Source organism: Bos grunniens, chromosome 8, assembly GCF_055505025.1.
Source record: "Bos grunniens cultivar Pamir isolate PY7600 chromosome 8, Bosgru_T2T1.0, whole genome shotgun sequence".
Classification (NCBI taxonomy): domain Eukaryota; kingdom Metazoa; phylum Chordata; class Mammalia; order Artiodactyla; family Bovidae; genus Bos; species Bos grunniens.
The window spans coordinates 98,745,450-98,761,099 of NC_141172.1; positions in this window are offsets into that span (position 1 = coordinate 98,745,450).

Below are 15,650 nucleotides of genomic sequence, written 5' to 3' on the forward strand. Positions count from 1 at the left end.
CAGTCCACGGGATCTCAAAGAGTCAGATACGACTGAGCACACAGCACACACAGCTGATTCGTGTTGTTGTAGAGCAGAAACTAACAACATTGTAAAGTAATTATACTCTAACTTAAGGAAAAGATGTTTGGCCAGAGACTAGAAATGTGGTCTTCTCCCTACCCCAGATAGCAATTTGAATTGTTTCAAATTACTTTTGATTATTATGAAACTATGGTTTGTTTTATTACAACTGCATGTACAAAATGCACTCTTGCAGGGCTCCAGTTACATTTGAAATATGATTTCAGGTTTCTAATGATGGAGATTGTGAGTTTATCCATCTCAGTGCTGGCCATATAGTAGATCCTCAATCCATAACTCTAGAGCAAATGTACACATGGATGAATGAACGGGTGTCAATTTGCTAGGACAAAAATCTTACAATTGGGGCCTTCCATCCTCAATAATTTGACAACTCTGCTGACTCGAGGAGGTGCTGTGACAGTGACCAGCAGCTCCAAATAAAGTTAATAATAAACAATGGCTTTCCTGACAGAGAGGGACACTCGGGAAATGTGAAAAGCAAAATTAGAGAATGCTTGAAGGAAAACATTTATTCAAGGAAGTGACAAGTTGAAGGTGACTTTAAAAAATAAAAGGAAAGGCATTGTTGACCTTATGGTAGAAAGGCTTTATTGTCTCTGTGGAGAAAAATCAATGAGAATTTTAGAGTGAAAAGAGAGGAATCATGGGTTTGTCAGAGCATGCTGTGTACAGGTGTAGCAGTGGCTTTGTCTCAGCGGAAGCTTTTATAGCCTCATGAGGAAGGGGCTTCCAGGGACAAGTCACAGGCCAACTGGGGTGCAGTCCTGATAAAACGAACAGTGGGTCTTTCACAACAGGAAACTGACTCAGAAAGGATTTATACTTTGGGGTTATAGGGAAAGGAAAGTGGACCCTGTAAGGAGATCTTTGTTTCAAAAAAGGGAGAACTTGAGAATCACATTAAGTTGATGAGAACAAGTAGCATCGAGGCAGGTGTGAGAACAGAAGCTACATCAATAGCAGTAATCAGTGACATGGGATCAGAGAGAAAGCCCCGGACAACTGGCAGACAATATTGGACCACACTTGGGAGAAGAGTGGGGACAGGAAGCTGGGGAGGAGGGGATAAAGGAGGAGAATGATAGGGTCACAAGCTTGGCTCAGAGGCTATTGACAAAGGAGGCAGAATGATTCCAATCTGTCCTTCCATCCTCTCTCTCAAGGACACGGTTTTCAAACCGGCAAGGTAGGACAAAGAGTGTGTGAAAGGGAATCGCAACCATGTATTGGTAAGGAAATAGGGAGAACCAGGCCCAGATGAACTCTATTTCAGAGATTTAAGGAGTTAGGACTATATGAAGCTGTTGTCAATAATTTATGAGAAATTGTAGAAAATTAGTGTTGTCAGGCAGATTGTCTTAGTCCACTGGGGATTCTATAACAAAATACCAAAGACTGGTTAGTTAATAAACAGCAAAAAAATTATTTGTCACATTCTAGAGGCTGGGAATCCAAGGTCAAGGTGCCGGCAGATTCAGTGTCTAGTGAATACCCTATTCCTAGCTCATAGAAGGCTGTCTTTATTGTGTTCTCACATAGCAGAAGGGGACAAAGAACTGTGGGGGTCTCTTTTTAAGGGTAAGAATCCCATTTGTGAGGGTCTACTCTCATGACCTGATCACCTCCCGAAGGCCTTGACTCCAGATATGCTCACACTGGAGGTTAGGTTTCAACATAGAATTTTTTGGGGGGACGTGAAAATTCAGTCTATAGTACACGTTAACACAGTTTTCAGCAGAGCCATCACTGGCCTATATGGAGCCTTTGTGTGATTTAGCAAAAGACACCTCTTCAAGATATTTTGCTTCCACCTGTTGGAAAATTATCATAATATCATTTTTAAAGAATAGGACATTTTACAGCCTTCTGCTAGAACAATTTTTATAATATTCAATGCTCAAATCTACAGTATCTGCTGTGTATGTCATCCCTCCTTATAAGTGACACACTTAAGTAATGTATCGCCTGTAGTCCTTGCACAGAGTCTCTGATTTTAGGAGAAAAAAATGGTAGGTTATAGGAAATTATAGAATAGGAGTGTGATGTGATCCTTGGGAAAACTGAAGGACAGTCAACTATCCTACTTGGGAACATTTAGAAAATAAAGAGATCAGCAGCACTCATTAAGAATGTTGATTGATGGAGAAAAGGTAACTTGATAGACTAGTCTGTTAAAATTATATTTAATAGGGAAAACTTGTAGATTTCAACCCTTGAGTCTGAAAGCAGAGCCCCAGGTGTAAGATCAGGGAAAGACATGGTTTAGCAGAAGCATGCATGAAAAGAATTCCTGTTGCCAGGAATCTCAACAAAAACAGCTGGTGAAAAGTGATGCCTATACAGAATTTTGGGATCCTAGGCTGTATCAGTAAACTGATTGATTAATTAACTTTTGGCCGTGCTGGGTCTTTGTTGCTGTGCAGGCTTTTCTCTGGTTTCAGTGAGTGGGGGCCACTCTCTAGCTGCAGTGTGCAGGCTTCTCACTGTGGCTTCGTTTTTGTTGCAGAGCAGGGGCTCTAGGGCAAAGGGGCTCAGTAGTCATGGTGTGAGGGCTTGGTTGCTCCAAGGTGTGTGGCATCTTCCCCGACCAGGGATCGAACCCATGTCCCCTGCGTTGGTTGGCAGACTCTTAACCACTGAACCACCAGGAACGTCCTACAGCAGTAATATTAGACAGACAGAGATTAGGACCCCTTTTGATGTTTTTTCAGCTCAGACTATGATTTTACATCTGGTTCTGGTTCCACACATGAAGACAGATACACCTAAACTGGAAGAAATTCAAGTGTTTGTCTAGGAAAGTGAGAAAAATGGAAAAATACGATGTTTGTATAGCAGTCTAAGGAATGGGTGGCATTAGCTTGTGTGATAGGAAAAATTACTCATAATTTATAACTTTCCTGTTGATTAGTTGTGCTTAAACATTCTTTTGTTTGCTGAAAGCAAAGTCTTTCTTGGAATAATAACCCTGGGCATTCTGGGATTCGAGACCGAACAGAGGGCAGCCAAGTGGAAAGATTTTGGGGAGGCAGTATGTGTAGGATGGGGATCAGTGGGTTGTGAGAGCCTCTCTCCAACATGTCAATACAATCTTGGGTAAAGTTTATATTTCTCACTCTGCCTTGCAGAAGGTAGTTGTTGCAGGCTGAGATGAACTGTGGAGTCCTGCTTCAAGGTGGGCTAGGTCACCTTGGAAAAGAGAATTTTCATAGGCAAGGTAACAGATACAGAAGTGTGTAAAGTGAAAAAATTAGTAGCAGTTGCTTTCTTAAATCTCTTTGAATCCCCTCTTCCCACTTTGTCAAACCATTCATTTGTGGAAGACATATGGTTGTTTCTCCTGCAGACTTTCCTCCATTCTGGACTTGGCTAGTTGCTTCTTGTGTAGTTGAGCTTGTTTTTCTATCCTTCTAGATTCTGTAATTTCTCTAGAGCTGTAGCTAGGTCTAGGCACTCAATTAGATCCAGGTTCAGTTTTGCCTGTGCTTCACATTGATGCATAAATGCTCCATTTCCCCCAGTTTTTGTGTGATGCTAAGATATCAACAGGCTTAAGAGTTGTCCATCTGATCCATTCATTAAAAAATTTCCCATCAATTTGCTGTGTGACACAGGGAACCCAAAGCTGGTGCTCTGTGACAACCTAGAAGGGTGGGATGGGGAGGGAGGTGGCAGGGAGGTTTAAGAGGGAGGGGACATATGTATATCTATGGCTGATTCATGTTGATGTATGGCAGAAACCATCATAATATTGAGATCATCCTCCAATTAAAAGTAAAACAAAATTTTAAAAATTTCCCATCAAACTCAATTATTTAACATCCATCAATGATTGTTGTGTAGATACACTTTTTAATTATGGGTTGCAAAGTGGTCTTTTAAATTTTATTATTACTTCTACATGTGTTATCTGGAATTCTTCTATAAAGAACCACTTACTCATCAACCATTTGGTTATCCTGAAATATAGTTCATAGAGGAAAATCAAGATAAATTCTCAATTCTTGCCGTTTGTCAATTTTCAGAATAGTGAATTGATATCCTAGCAATCTCTGAAAATGACTAATGCTTGTTATTATTTTAAATGATAGTATAACCCAAGCAGTACTCTTAGTACTGCTGCTTCCCCAAATCTTTCCTTCTTCCTTTAATTCTTGACAGACTTTCCCTGGGGTGGTTCACTCTTCACTCACCACATTTCCACTATTTCTTCATAAAGCAATTCTGGTCTTACTAAGAGTGTTAAATGAGATAAAGTGTTCAAGGCTCTAAACAGGTAGTAAGGGTTAGAACTATGGGAACTGTAATTATGAGAGTGTTCTTGTAGCAGACTTGCACCTCATCGACCCCCCCACACAAATGAGAATCCCTGCCAAACATAAACACCTCCTCCCTGCTGGACCCGTGGGGATTCAACCTGCTCAGTCCTACATTATGATGCAATGGTAGCTTGATTCATCAGAAGATCAGGCAGCTGGGTCCTTGAAGCCTGTCCTGGAGAGAACTCACTTCCTTTGCTTTACTGTGCTTACCAATACTGTTTCTTAATGCTGACACTACTTATCCTATACTTACCTTTCTTTCCACATATACATCTTTTGTGGACTTTGGCGTGAAAATGACTAATATTTCTCATGTCGTGGCACACATGTGGCTCTGGGTTCACTTCCATCCTTTACTATGCTCCATGTCAGTAGTCTGACTACATCCATGGGCTTCCTTGCCCTCTGGCTTCTGGTTGGGTTGTAGAAGTGGGAGCACAGACAGAGGACTTGGAGTGAGGGGATGGTTCATCCCAGAGCTCCCTCCGTGCCAGGTCACTGTGGCTGGGCTGTTTCCTCTACCATGGGCTGCAGCTCCCATCTGGACGTCCTCTTCCTGTGTTCTCCCGAGTTCCTGGCGTGTGCTGATTCTCCATCAGGTACCAGCTCCCTGGCATTTCAAGGTACCAGGTAGTGTGCCCTTCATTGGTTGCTTTTCCTAAACCCTCCCTTTGACTTTGTAGTAGTGCTTTTATTAAGCTCGGCTTAAATTTCCCAACGTAAGGGTATAAACTCTCCCGCTGAGTGATAGGTACGAAATGTTTTATGTTACTAAAACATCAGCAACAACCTAAAATAATCACAAATTGTAGGGGATTAGTTTATCAATTTGTGGTGTGACATAATAATATGTAGCCATCTGAATTTGAGTGTTTGAAAAAATATTTAGTGACAAATGAAAATGTTCATGGTGTAACATTCAGGATTATCCAGTTTTGTAAAATAAAGTATGTATCTATTGTGTGTATGTAAAAAAATGATTATTTTCCTTTAACTTAAGTTCTAAGTAGGGTTGTGGTTGATTTTGACTGTGGTTGTAGTTGTGGTTGAGGTATCATGCTGTGTATGCTTCCCAACTTAGAAAATGGAAAGGTGGAGTTTTGTAAGAATAAAATCAATACATTTCATTATTTCTATATTATTTAAATCAGTTTTCTATGTAATGTCATGAATGGCAATTAAAGCAATGCCAGAAGAGATACTTTGGGGCCGATATTTTTTCCTATTTGTATGTTGTTATCAGAGGAGCCTGGTGCACTGCAGTCCATGGGGTTGCGAAGAGTCGGACACGACTGAGTGACTTCACTTTCACTCTTGACTTTCATGCGTTGGAGAAGGAAATGGCAACCCACTCCAGTGTTCTTGCCTGGAGAATCCCAGGGACGGGGGAGCCTGGTGGGCTGCCGTCTATGGGGTCGCACAGGGTTGGACACGACTGAAGTGACTTAGCAGCAGCAGCAGCAGCATTATGTCTATAACTTTAAATTACTTCAGCATAGATATGACTGTGTATATGTATGAATGTGTGTGTGTGTATAATAAGCATGTGTGGGTATGTATGAACTCTAAGCAGCTCTTGAGGGGCTGTCAGTTGCCTTAATCAACAATTTACACCCCAGGGGTGGTCAGCTAGTACTTAATCAGAAAGGCCAGACCCTAAAGGCAGCTGCTACAGCATTTAAGCTGTCTATATCTCAATCACCACCAGAGCCTTTATTAATTAGCATAATGAATGTCAGAAATGAGTTTTCACAGATGAAATGTATGTCTTGTTAATCTACGTAACAGATGTTAGAAACAGGCACTTCTTAGTGGAAATTAAAGGGTCTCCCGATATGTGAATTGTCTAGACTATAGAGACAGTTGCCACCCTTGCCAGTCTTAGAGCCTGTTCTCGTGGGGATGGCCCCTGAGGTTTGGTCCTTAAGTAGTTCTATGTCAGGTTGCAGAGTGGAATGATTCTGGCTGCTGTCTGTGGACAATTAGGGTGGCAGAATCCTGCCTCTGGGACGTTGAGGCATCTGCCTCTGGTTAATGTTCCACGTAAGATGGAATCAGAGCATCTAAAAACCAAGAGGGCTTATATAACCTGGTTTGTGCTTACTCACTATTAGAGTCTATTTAGTTGATATCTGTACATGTGGCAGAATTTGGTCTAAGACCTGCTTTCATAACAACCTGGTAGCAAGGTTGCAGAGGTGAGCTACTTTTGAGTCTGGCCAAGACAAGAGCCTGAGTCTTGGACGACCAAAGTAGTATAAGTCCATTTGCAACATAGAGAACTTGGATTCCAAGGCACGTGTTGGAATACTATGAATTACAAAGAGCTACTTGAGGATGGAATCACGATAAAATGCTCTTTGGCCAGTTGAAAACAAAATAGCTAAAGGGTGTGCAGCAGAATGAAATGTTCCCCCAAAGCAAAAAGTTTCGGCTTTGGGGGAACTCCATTGTGCCCTTTGCCTTCATAGGGTTTCTGGCACTCACCTGGTCTTGAGACCAGGATGTTCCTGGGAAAGAACAGATCAGAGCCCCAGAAGGTGGGCAAGAGCCTCCCAGGTCAGAGGAGGAGGAAACGGTTATGAAAATAACGTCAGGACTGAAAGGAAAATGGTAGCCCCCTTGGATATCTCCAGGAGATAGCACATAGATGTAAATCACTCAAGGCCTTAGTGACTCCCGAGATTAGGAAATAAGGCATCAGTAGTTGTGGACATGTTGAATGTATTTGCACACTGTACTTGCTTCAGTTTAGTTCAGTTTCTCTGTCGTGTTTGACTCTTTGCGACCATATGGACTGTAGCTCACCAGGCTCCTCTGTTCATGAGATTCTCCAGGAAAGAATACTGCAGTGGACAGCCATTCCCTTCTTCAGGGGATCTTGCCAACCCAGGGATTGAACCCCAGTCTCCTGCATTGCAGGCAGATTCTTTACAGTCTGAGCCACCAGGAAGTCAAATATAAATAATATATCTATTTACTAAAATTCCACTGTTCTAAAACTATTAAGGCAGCTGGATAATATTATAGTCTATATAACAAAATGAAGTTAATTCATTTAGTATTTGATGGTATATTTTATGGGCTAGTTCAGTTCAGTTCAGTTCAGTCGCTCAGTCGTGTCCAACTCTTTGCGACTCCATGAATCGCAGCACGCCAGGCCTACCTGTCCATCACCAACTCCCGGAGTTCACTCAGACTCACGTCCATTGAGTCAGTGATGCCATCCAGCCATCTCATCCTCTGTCATCCCCTTCTCCTCCTGCCCCCAATCCCTCCCAGCATCAGAGTCTTTTCCAATGAGTCAACTCTTCGCATGAGGTGGCCAAAGTACTGGAGTTTCAGCTTTAGCATCATTCCTTCCAAAGAAATCCCAGGGCTGATCTCCTTCAGAATGGAGTGGTTGGATCTCCTTGCAGTCCAAGGGACTCTCAAGAGTCTTCTGCAACACCACAGTTCAAAAGCATCAATTCTTCGGCGCTCAGCCTTCTTCACAGTCCAACTCTCACATCCATACATGACCACAGGAAAAACCATAGCCTTGACTAGATGGACCTTTGTTGGCAAAGTAATGTCTCTGCTTTTGAATATGCTATCTAGGTTGGTCATAACTTTCCTTCCAAGGAGTAAGCATCTTTTAATTTCATGGCTGCAGTCACCATCTGCAGTGATTTTGGAGCCCCCCAAAATAAAGTCTGACACTGTTTCCACTGTTTCCCCATCTATTTCCTGTGAAGTGATGGGACCAGATGCCTTGATCTTCGTTTTCTGAATGTTGAGCTTTAAGCCAACTTTTTCACTCTCCACTTTCACTTTCATCAAGAGGCTTTTTAGTTCCTCTTCACTTTCTGCCATAAGGATGGTGTCATCTGCATATCTGAGGTTATTGGTATTTCTCCTGGCAATCTTGATTCCAGCTTGTGTTTCTTCCAGCCCAGCGTTTCTCATGATATACTCTGCATATAAGTTAAATAAGCAAGGTGATAGTATACAGCCTTGACATACTCCTTTTCCTATTTGGAACCAGTCTGTTGTTCCATGTCCAGTTCTAACTGTTGCTTCCTGACCTGCATACAGATGGGCTAGGTTAACCCTATAAAACTTTGAGATACAGATCTCTTCCAAAAGACATCAGGAGACCAGCTTATTGGGTAAGTAGGACTTTGAAAGTGCAAGTCGCTCAGTTGTGTCTGACTCTTTGCAACCCCATGGACTATACAGTCCGTGGAATTCTCCAGGCCAGAATACTGGAGTGGGTAACCTTTCCATTCTCCAGGGGATCTGCCCAACCCAGGGGTCAAACCCAGGTCTCCCGCATTGCAGGTGGATTCTTTACCAGCTGAGCCACAAAGGAAGCCCAAGAATACTGGAGTGGGTTACCTCTCCCTTCTCCAGCATATCTTCCCAACTCAGAAATTGAACAGGGTCTCCTGCATTGCAGGCAGATTCTTTACCAACTGAGCTATCAGGGAAGTTAAGCAGGACTTTACTTCTACTCTAAACTTCTCTGTCAACTTGTCTTTCCCTGCCCCTTAATGAACATCTGGGCAGTTCCCATACCTTTTCCAACAGTTCTCAGGTTAATACATTATCTAATTTTCCAAGCATTAGTAAGTCCAGTGCAGTTGAATAGCAAATTGTAATCTTCTGTCCAATTTAAAGTCTCTCCTTTCCACAGTGCGGGCCCTTGTCAGCTAGATACTAGCAGGGGGAAAGGGGATATGGTTGGATTCTTTACTGTTCCTCCCTCTTCTACTCATTCTCCTTGACTCTGCAGCTTTGGCTTCTCCAGGGTTAGGGCTAGAAAGAGCGGGAGAGAAAGAGGCAGAAGATGCTCCGCTTGTCTTAAAATGTAGATTACAATGTAGTTGTAATGGTCATTGGTGTTCTCTGGGCGAGGCCAGTGGGTAAAGGCTAATTCCTTCTCTATAGGGCTTTCTCATATGTCCAGTCCCTCTTGAACCTTCCTCCCGCCTCCCACCCCATCCCACCCCCTCGAAGTTGTCACAGAGCATAGGATTTGAGTTCCCAGCTCATACAGCAAATTCCCACTGGCTGTCTATTTTACATATGGTAATGCATACTCTCTCAATTCTACTCTCTCAATTCGTCCCACCCTCTCATTCCCCCACTGTGTCCACAAGTGTGTTCTTTATGTCTGCATCTCCAAAGGGCTTTCTCTTATATTTCCCAGAGGTAGCTTTCCTGAGGCCCTCCTATGTTGCTTCCTTAATATGCACTTTCCAGGACAATCTCTGACTCTCAGTGGCTCCCTCCACACCCTTTCTGGTGGGATCACCTTGCCCCTCTAGTGGATTTGAGCCTTCCTCCCTTCTGAGGGATTCCTATCTAACACTTGGGATGCATAAATGAATCTTTGCCCCTCCACCCTCGTCAAGTGCCAGTCAGTTGGAACACATCCCTCTTAACTGTACACCAAGGGCCTCTCTGGCCAGCCAGACTCTCACATTTTGACAATTTCAGGTATAGGTCAGCTCCAGACTCTGTCTTCCAATTGCCAGAGACTATCTATCAAACTCTAAGACTTGAAACCCTTACTTCTGTGGCTTCAACTTCCTACTTCCTTCCCCTTTACCAGTGGGAAGGGAGGAGAAATGCCACACTAAGTCTTTTTCTTAAAAAACTCTTCACCTCCCAATCTTTGTGACAAATCCTCAAGCCTGTCCCAGTGTGGGGAGTGGAGGACTGTACAGCCTGCCTCTTATGTCTAAGCTCATCCTACACAGCTGGTCTTGTCCTATGGAACTCAGCAGCCAGGAGAGGGAAAGGCATATTTAACATCTTGTAGCTCTAACTACGGCTTCCCTGGTGGCTCAGTGGTAAAGAATCCACCTGCCAGTGCAGGAGATGTGGGTTCAATCCCTGTTCTGGGAAGAAGCCCTGGAGAAGGAAATGACAACACATTCCAGTATTCTCACTTAGGAAATTCCCGGGACAGAGGAGCCTGGTGGGCCACAGTCCATGGGGTCACAAAAGAGTCAGACTTGACTTTGCAACTAAACAACAAGAACAGCAAGCTCTAACTACACACTCCCAGAGGCAGTGCTGTTTAAAATGAAATATTCCAGAGGAGTCATGATAATTAAGATCTCTACTGCAATAGAAGCAAGCAGATCATGCCTGCTAGAAAAATCTACCAGGCCAACATCATCACGTTCACTGTGATTCAGTCTGAAGAATTTGGAGACTTCGAATGCATTAACTATTCAGGATTACTTAGCTTTGGGGAAGTCCCTGGAGACCTCCATTTTGCATTGACTGCCAACTGGTTTCTGTCCATACTCCAGGCAAAGTTGGAGCTACACCAACCCTCTCCAGATCCTCTCTCTCTCTTTGAGTCTCATATCAGGATGGAACAGGCAGTTCACTGAATAGTCTTTATTGGACTACGATCTAATTCTATGGCTTTCATTGAAGGTCAGTATAATGAGCAACTGTTTGCAGTTTCCTTTCAGCTATACTAGAAACATCAGGAAAAAAGCAAATGTAATGGAGAAATTACTAGCTATCTTTAATCTTCCTGTAGACATCAAAGTTGTGAGACAAAGATGGGAATTCTAGAGTGAATACAGAAATATCAACACTGCCTTATAACTCCTGTGTCAACGAGTCTGTGTTACAGGAGACACAGAACTGAAAATTACTGGTGATTGTTCTGCCTCATTTGGGGACAATTCCTATTACAAATAGCAGAAAAAAAATTTCTGGAAGTTGTAATAATTGCATCTGGGCCAGAAGGGAAGAAAGAAACTATTGGGACTATTTAGTTTTCATGCCAAGAACAAGAACAATTAAAATTTTTTTAATTTATTTTTAAACATTTTATTTTGTACTGGGGTATAGCCGATTAACAAACATTGTGATCATTTCAGGTAAACAGCAAGGGGACCCAGCCACACGTATACATGTATCCATTCTCTTCCAAAGTCCCCTCCCATCAGGCTGCCACATAATACTGAGCAGAGTTCCATGTGCTCTGGTAGGTACACAGATACAGTAGGTCCTTGTTGGTTATCTGTTTTAAATATAGCACTGTGTACATGTCCATCCCAAACTCCCTAATTATTCCTTTCCCGCATCCTTCTCCTCAGCAGCCATAAGTTTGAAGAACAATTTTAATAGAAGTAAAAGGTAGCCTCTGACTGAAACATTTTCCCTGTTTGCCTAAATCTTCACAGCCTAGAGCACTGTTTCTTAGCCTTGTATTCATTATAACCCAAGAAGGAGTTTTTTTCAGACATTTTTCCTCATCTCCTCCCATGGATATTTAATACCATAAGCATAATTTTGTTTATGTAAACATTAAAGTATGTTTATACACTTACCATCTTTATCTGCATACCTATCTATGTATGTGTGTTATACATAAAAGGAATAAAAAAATTTTTTTACCTATATTAACTTCCTAGTGCTGCCATAACAAAGTATTGGGTTGGCCAAAGAGTTCATTTGGGTTTTTCTGTAAGATGGTATGGAAAAATCTGAATGAACTTCTTGGCCCACCCAATACCATAAATTTGGTGACAACACAGGTTTATTCTTTTATGGATCACTTGGCTTGTGGCTGCATAACTCCAGTCTCTGCAGCAGGCTTTGCAGGGCTTTCTTCTCTCTGTCTCTGATCTCTTCTGCTTTCTGCAAGAACACTTTCTTTGGATTAGAGTTTGCCCTCATCCAGAATGACCTCCTCTCATGCCTTACCTTAATTATATCTTCAAATATCCTATTTCTGATAAGGACATATTCTGAGGTTCTAGGGGGACATAGATTTGGGGAGATGCCATTCAATCCATTCAGATCCCAAGAACCAATTTTTGTGCCCTTAAAGATGATATCATCCTTATTGAGAATAGCACTTCCCTGGTGGCTCAGACGGTAAAAGCGTCTGCCTACAATGCAGAAGACCTGGGTTTGATCCCTGGGTTGGGAAGATCCCCTGGAGAAGGGACTGGCAGCCCACTCCAATATTCTTGCCTGGAAAATCCCATGGACAGAGGAGCCTGGCAGGCTACAGTCCATGGGGTTGCAAAAAGTCGGACACGACTGAACGGCTTTACTTTCACTTTTCACTTTCATAGCCTAGAAAATAAATGGTATTCAAAGCACTCCAGAATTGACATCCAGGTTATTTGGAGAAATGAATGTTGTCAACTCTCTGAGATCTCCTGACAAGTCCTCTGTTGGTGACTTCTGTATTAATAGTTCTCTGCTAAGAGATGCTGGAGTCCCCAGAGGAAAGTCACAGCACTGTCAGTCCATCTGCCTTCCCACATCCCCTCGCCCACCTGCTGAAAGGGTTCGTTAACATCTCTCATCCCCCACTGCATCATCTACTTCCTAGAGTTAATTTAACTGAGGTCATATACAAGGAAGGGTTTGCTCAGTGTCTCCCACCGAAAATCAATCAATGATTAGCAGGTTCTTTTTCTTTTTTTAAAGTTGAGCCTTGCAAACTCTTTGCAAGCATGTGGGATCTAGTTTTGCAGCATGTGGGATCTAGTACCCTGAGTGGCAATTGGACCTGGGCCCCCTGCATTGGGAGCTTGGAGTCTAGCCACTTGATCAGCAGGGAAGTCCGAGTAGTTGATTTTATTATCATTCTTTTTCCCCCAGGATGTCTTCCCTGAGAGGTGATGTTCTCTTGCTAGTTTCTCTCTCTAGCAGGGAGTTTTGAGACTTCTTGTATTTTGGCTATCTCTACCATAATTCCTAGGCTTTCCAGGTGGCACTAGTGGTAAAGAACCCGCCTGCCAATGCAGGAGATGCAAGAGATGCAAGTTCAGTCCCTAGGTGGGTAAGATCCCCTAGAGAAGGGAATGGCCACCCACTCCAGTATTCTTGCCTGGAGAATCCCACGGACAGAGAACCTGGAGGGCTACAGTCCATGGGGTCACAAAGAGTCAGACACGACTGAAGTGACTTAGCATGCACGCACGCACCATGATTCCCATTTGATCACAGCCCACCTGATCGTTTACAAGCTTCAGCTTTGCTTTCCACCAGGAAATCATGAAAATTCCTTTCATTGGCTCACCAAGCTTGCCTTGATATACGTTGGGGAACCATGCACAGGGAAGGGCCAGCCATCAATGTGGTGAACCAACTATGTCAGGAAAAGAGTGGGTGCATTGGTCAGTTCTGGCACACTCCAGGGGTGGGGGCAGAGGGGGTTCTGTGTGACTTCTCTTCTAGAAAGGTAAGGAACCTATGCAGTGGCTTCTCGGGGAAAATGGTATATCACATGCTTGTGAATAATTTGCATTTCAGGGCATTCATCTTGGCATACTTCTAACTTCAGGCTTTTCAATCTTTGTCTTCATCTTAAGGCTAAAATTCTGTGGCAGAAATAAAGGCATAATGGGTGACTTTGACTCTGTCAGCCTCAGAGGGACTCTGGTCAAATGCTCCCACTCACGTGACAGGAAACAATTTTTGGTTTTGATTTTATCTCTGACAAGCAAGTTGAGATTTGTCTTTACAATTCCATCTTTTCTCTGCAAGTTGCACAAGTTCTTGGTAACATAGGATTGTGTGTGTGTGTGTGTGTGTCTACTCAATTGCTCAGTCATGCCTGACTCTTGGCGGCCCCATGGACTGTAGCCCTCCAGGCTCCTCTGTCCATGCCATGGTATTTCCCAGGCAAGAATACTGGAGTGGGTTGCCATTTCCTTTTCCAGGGGATCTTCCCAACCCAGGGATCTAACCTGTGTGTCCTGCATTGGCAGGTGGATTCTTCACCTGGGAAGCCTCAGGATTGTGCTTATGATCATTTAAACACTATTTTTTTTTTCATACCCATTGTCAGAGCCAAGCATTTGTAGGGACTTGAATGACACTGGGGATCATTGCTCGAAGGAAATGCTGTTTACTCCCTCTTCCGGTTAATCGGTCATATAGCCTTGAGTCAAACTAGATCACAGAGGGGACTTCCCTTGCGGTCCAGTGGTTGACTCTGCACTTCCCATGCACAGGGTATGGGTTCAGTCCTGGTTGAGGAACTAAGATCCCACATGCTGAGCAACATGGTCAAAAAGTAAATAGAATAAGAATAATAAAATAATTTTAAAGAAGATTAAAAAAAAAAAAAAACTAGACCACAGAGACCCCGGAGGGTGGGCTGCACTGTTCTGACTGCATGCAAAGTTAGCTTTGCTTAGGTGCTTCTTGGTTTGAGGCCTTCAGCATTTATAGGGGTCTGCATGGACCCATCCCTAAGAAGCTTCTTGTTCTGTCAGTTGAAGAGCAAGGCTAAGGATGTCATGCTTTCCTTCCATGCTGTCCTCTTGAGAAAATGCTGACTGTCTTTACTACTAAGATCGGCTTCCCTACCGGCTTAGTGGTAAAGAATCCACCTGCAATGCAGGAGCTGCAGAAGATGCAGGTTCGATCCCTGGGTCAGGGAGATCCCCTGGAGAAGAGCATGGCAACCCACTCCAGTATTCTTGCCTGGGAAATCCCATGGACAGAGGAGCCTGGTGGGCTACAGTCCATGGGGTCACAAAAGAGTTGGCCACCACTTAGCAACTAATCAACAGCAACAACTAAGAAGATCTCCTTTAAAACTTTTTTTTCTTTGATCCGTATTTTTCTTGAATGCTTTTTGCCTCATGGATGTTGGGAACTAGATGTAAGATCATGTTTCTTTTCCTGTGTTGGAGGCTGCAAAGCTTCCAGCCAGTAGGTGGTTCACTATAGCCAGGTTGAAGACCCCTTCCACCAAGCTCATTCCCATTCCTTTCCTTATAGTCTTTTTTTTTTTTTTTTTTTTTCTGCAGCATTTATAATTTGTGCTCTTTTGTTGTATTTTTAGCTCTCTTTGTAAAATCCCTTATATCCTTTTTGGAATAAAGTAGGAAACATATTTTTAAGTAAATATTTATTTGGGAGAAGAATTAAACTAATTCCGCATGATCCCAATGGGCAAAATGAGGATTCTTTCTTTTTTTCTACTTTCCTTATCCTCCTTATCTTCCTTCTCTCCTTCCTCCCTTCCTTTCCCATCCTCCTCTCCCCTCCATTTTTCCTTATCTCCTTCTCCCCTCCCTCCTTCCATCCTTCCTTCTTTCCTGCCACTCAAATATTTAACATATTAATATGTCAACTGACTATCAGGAGCTGAACTAGGAGACTTAGGGAGACAGAGGAGGCAGCTTCTGTTTAAGAAGGGATTTTATAACACTCAGTCACACCCAGAGATAATGAATTACCCCTTGTACCAGA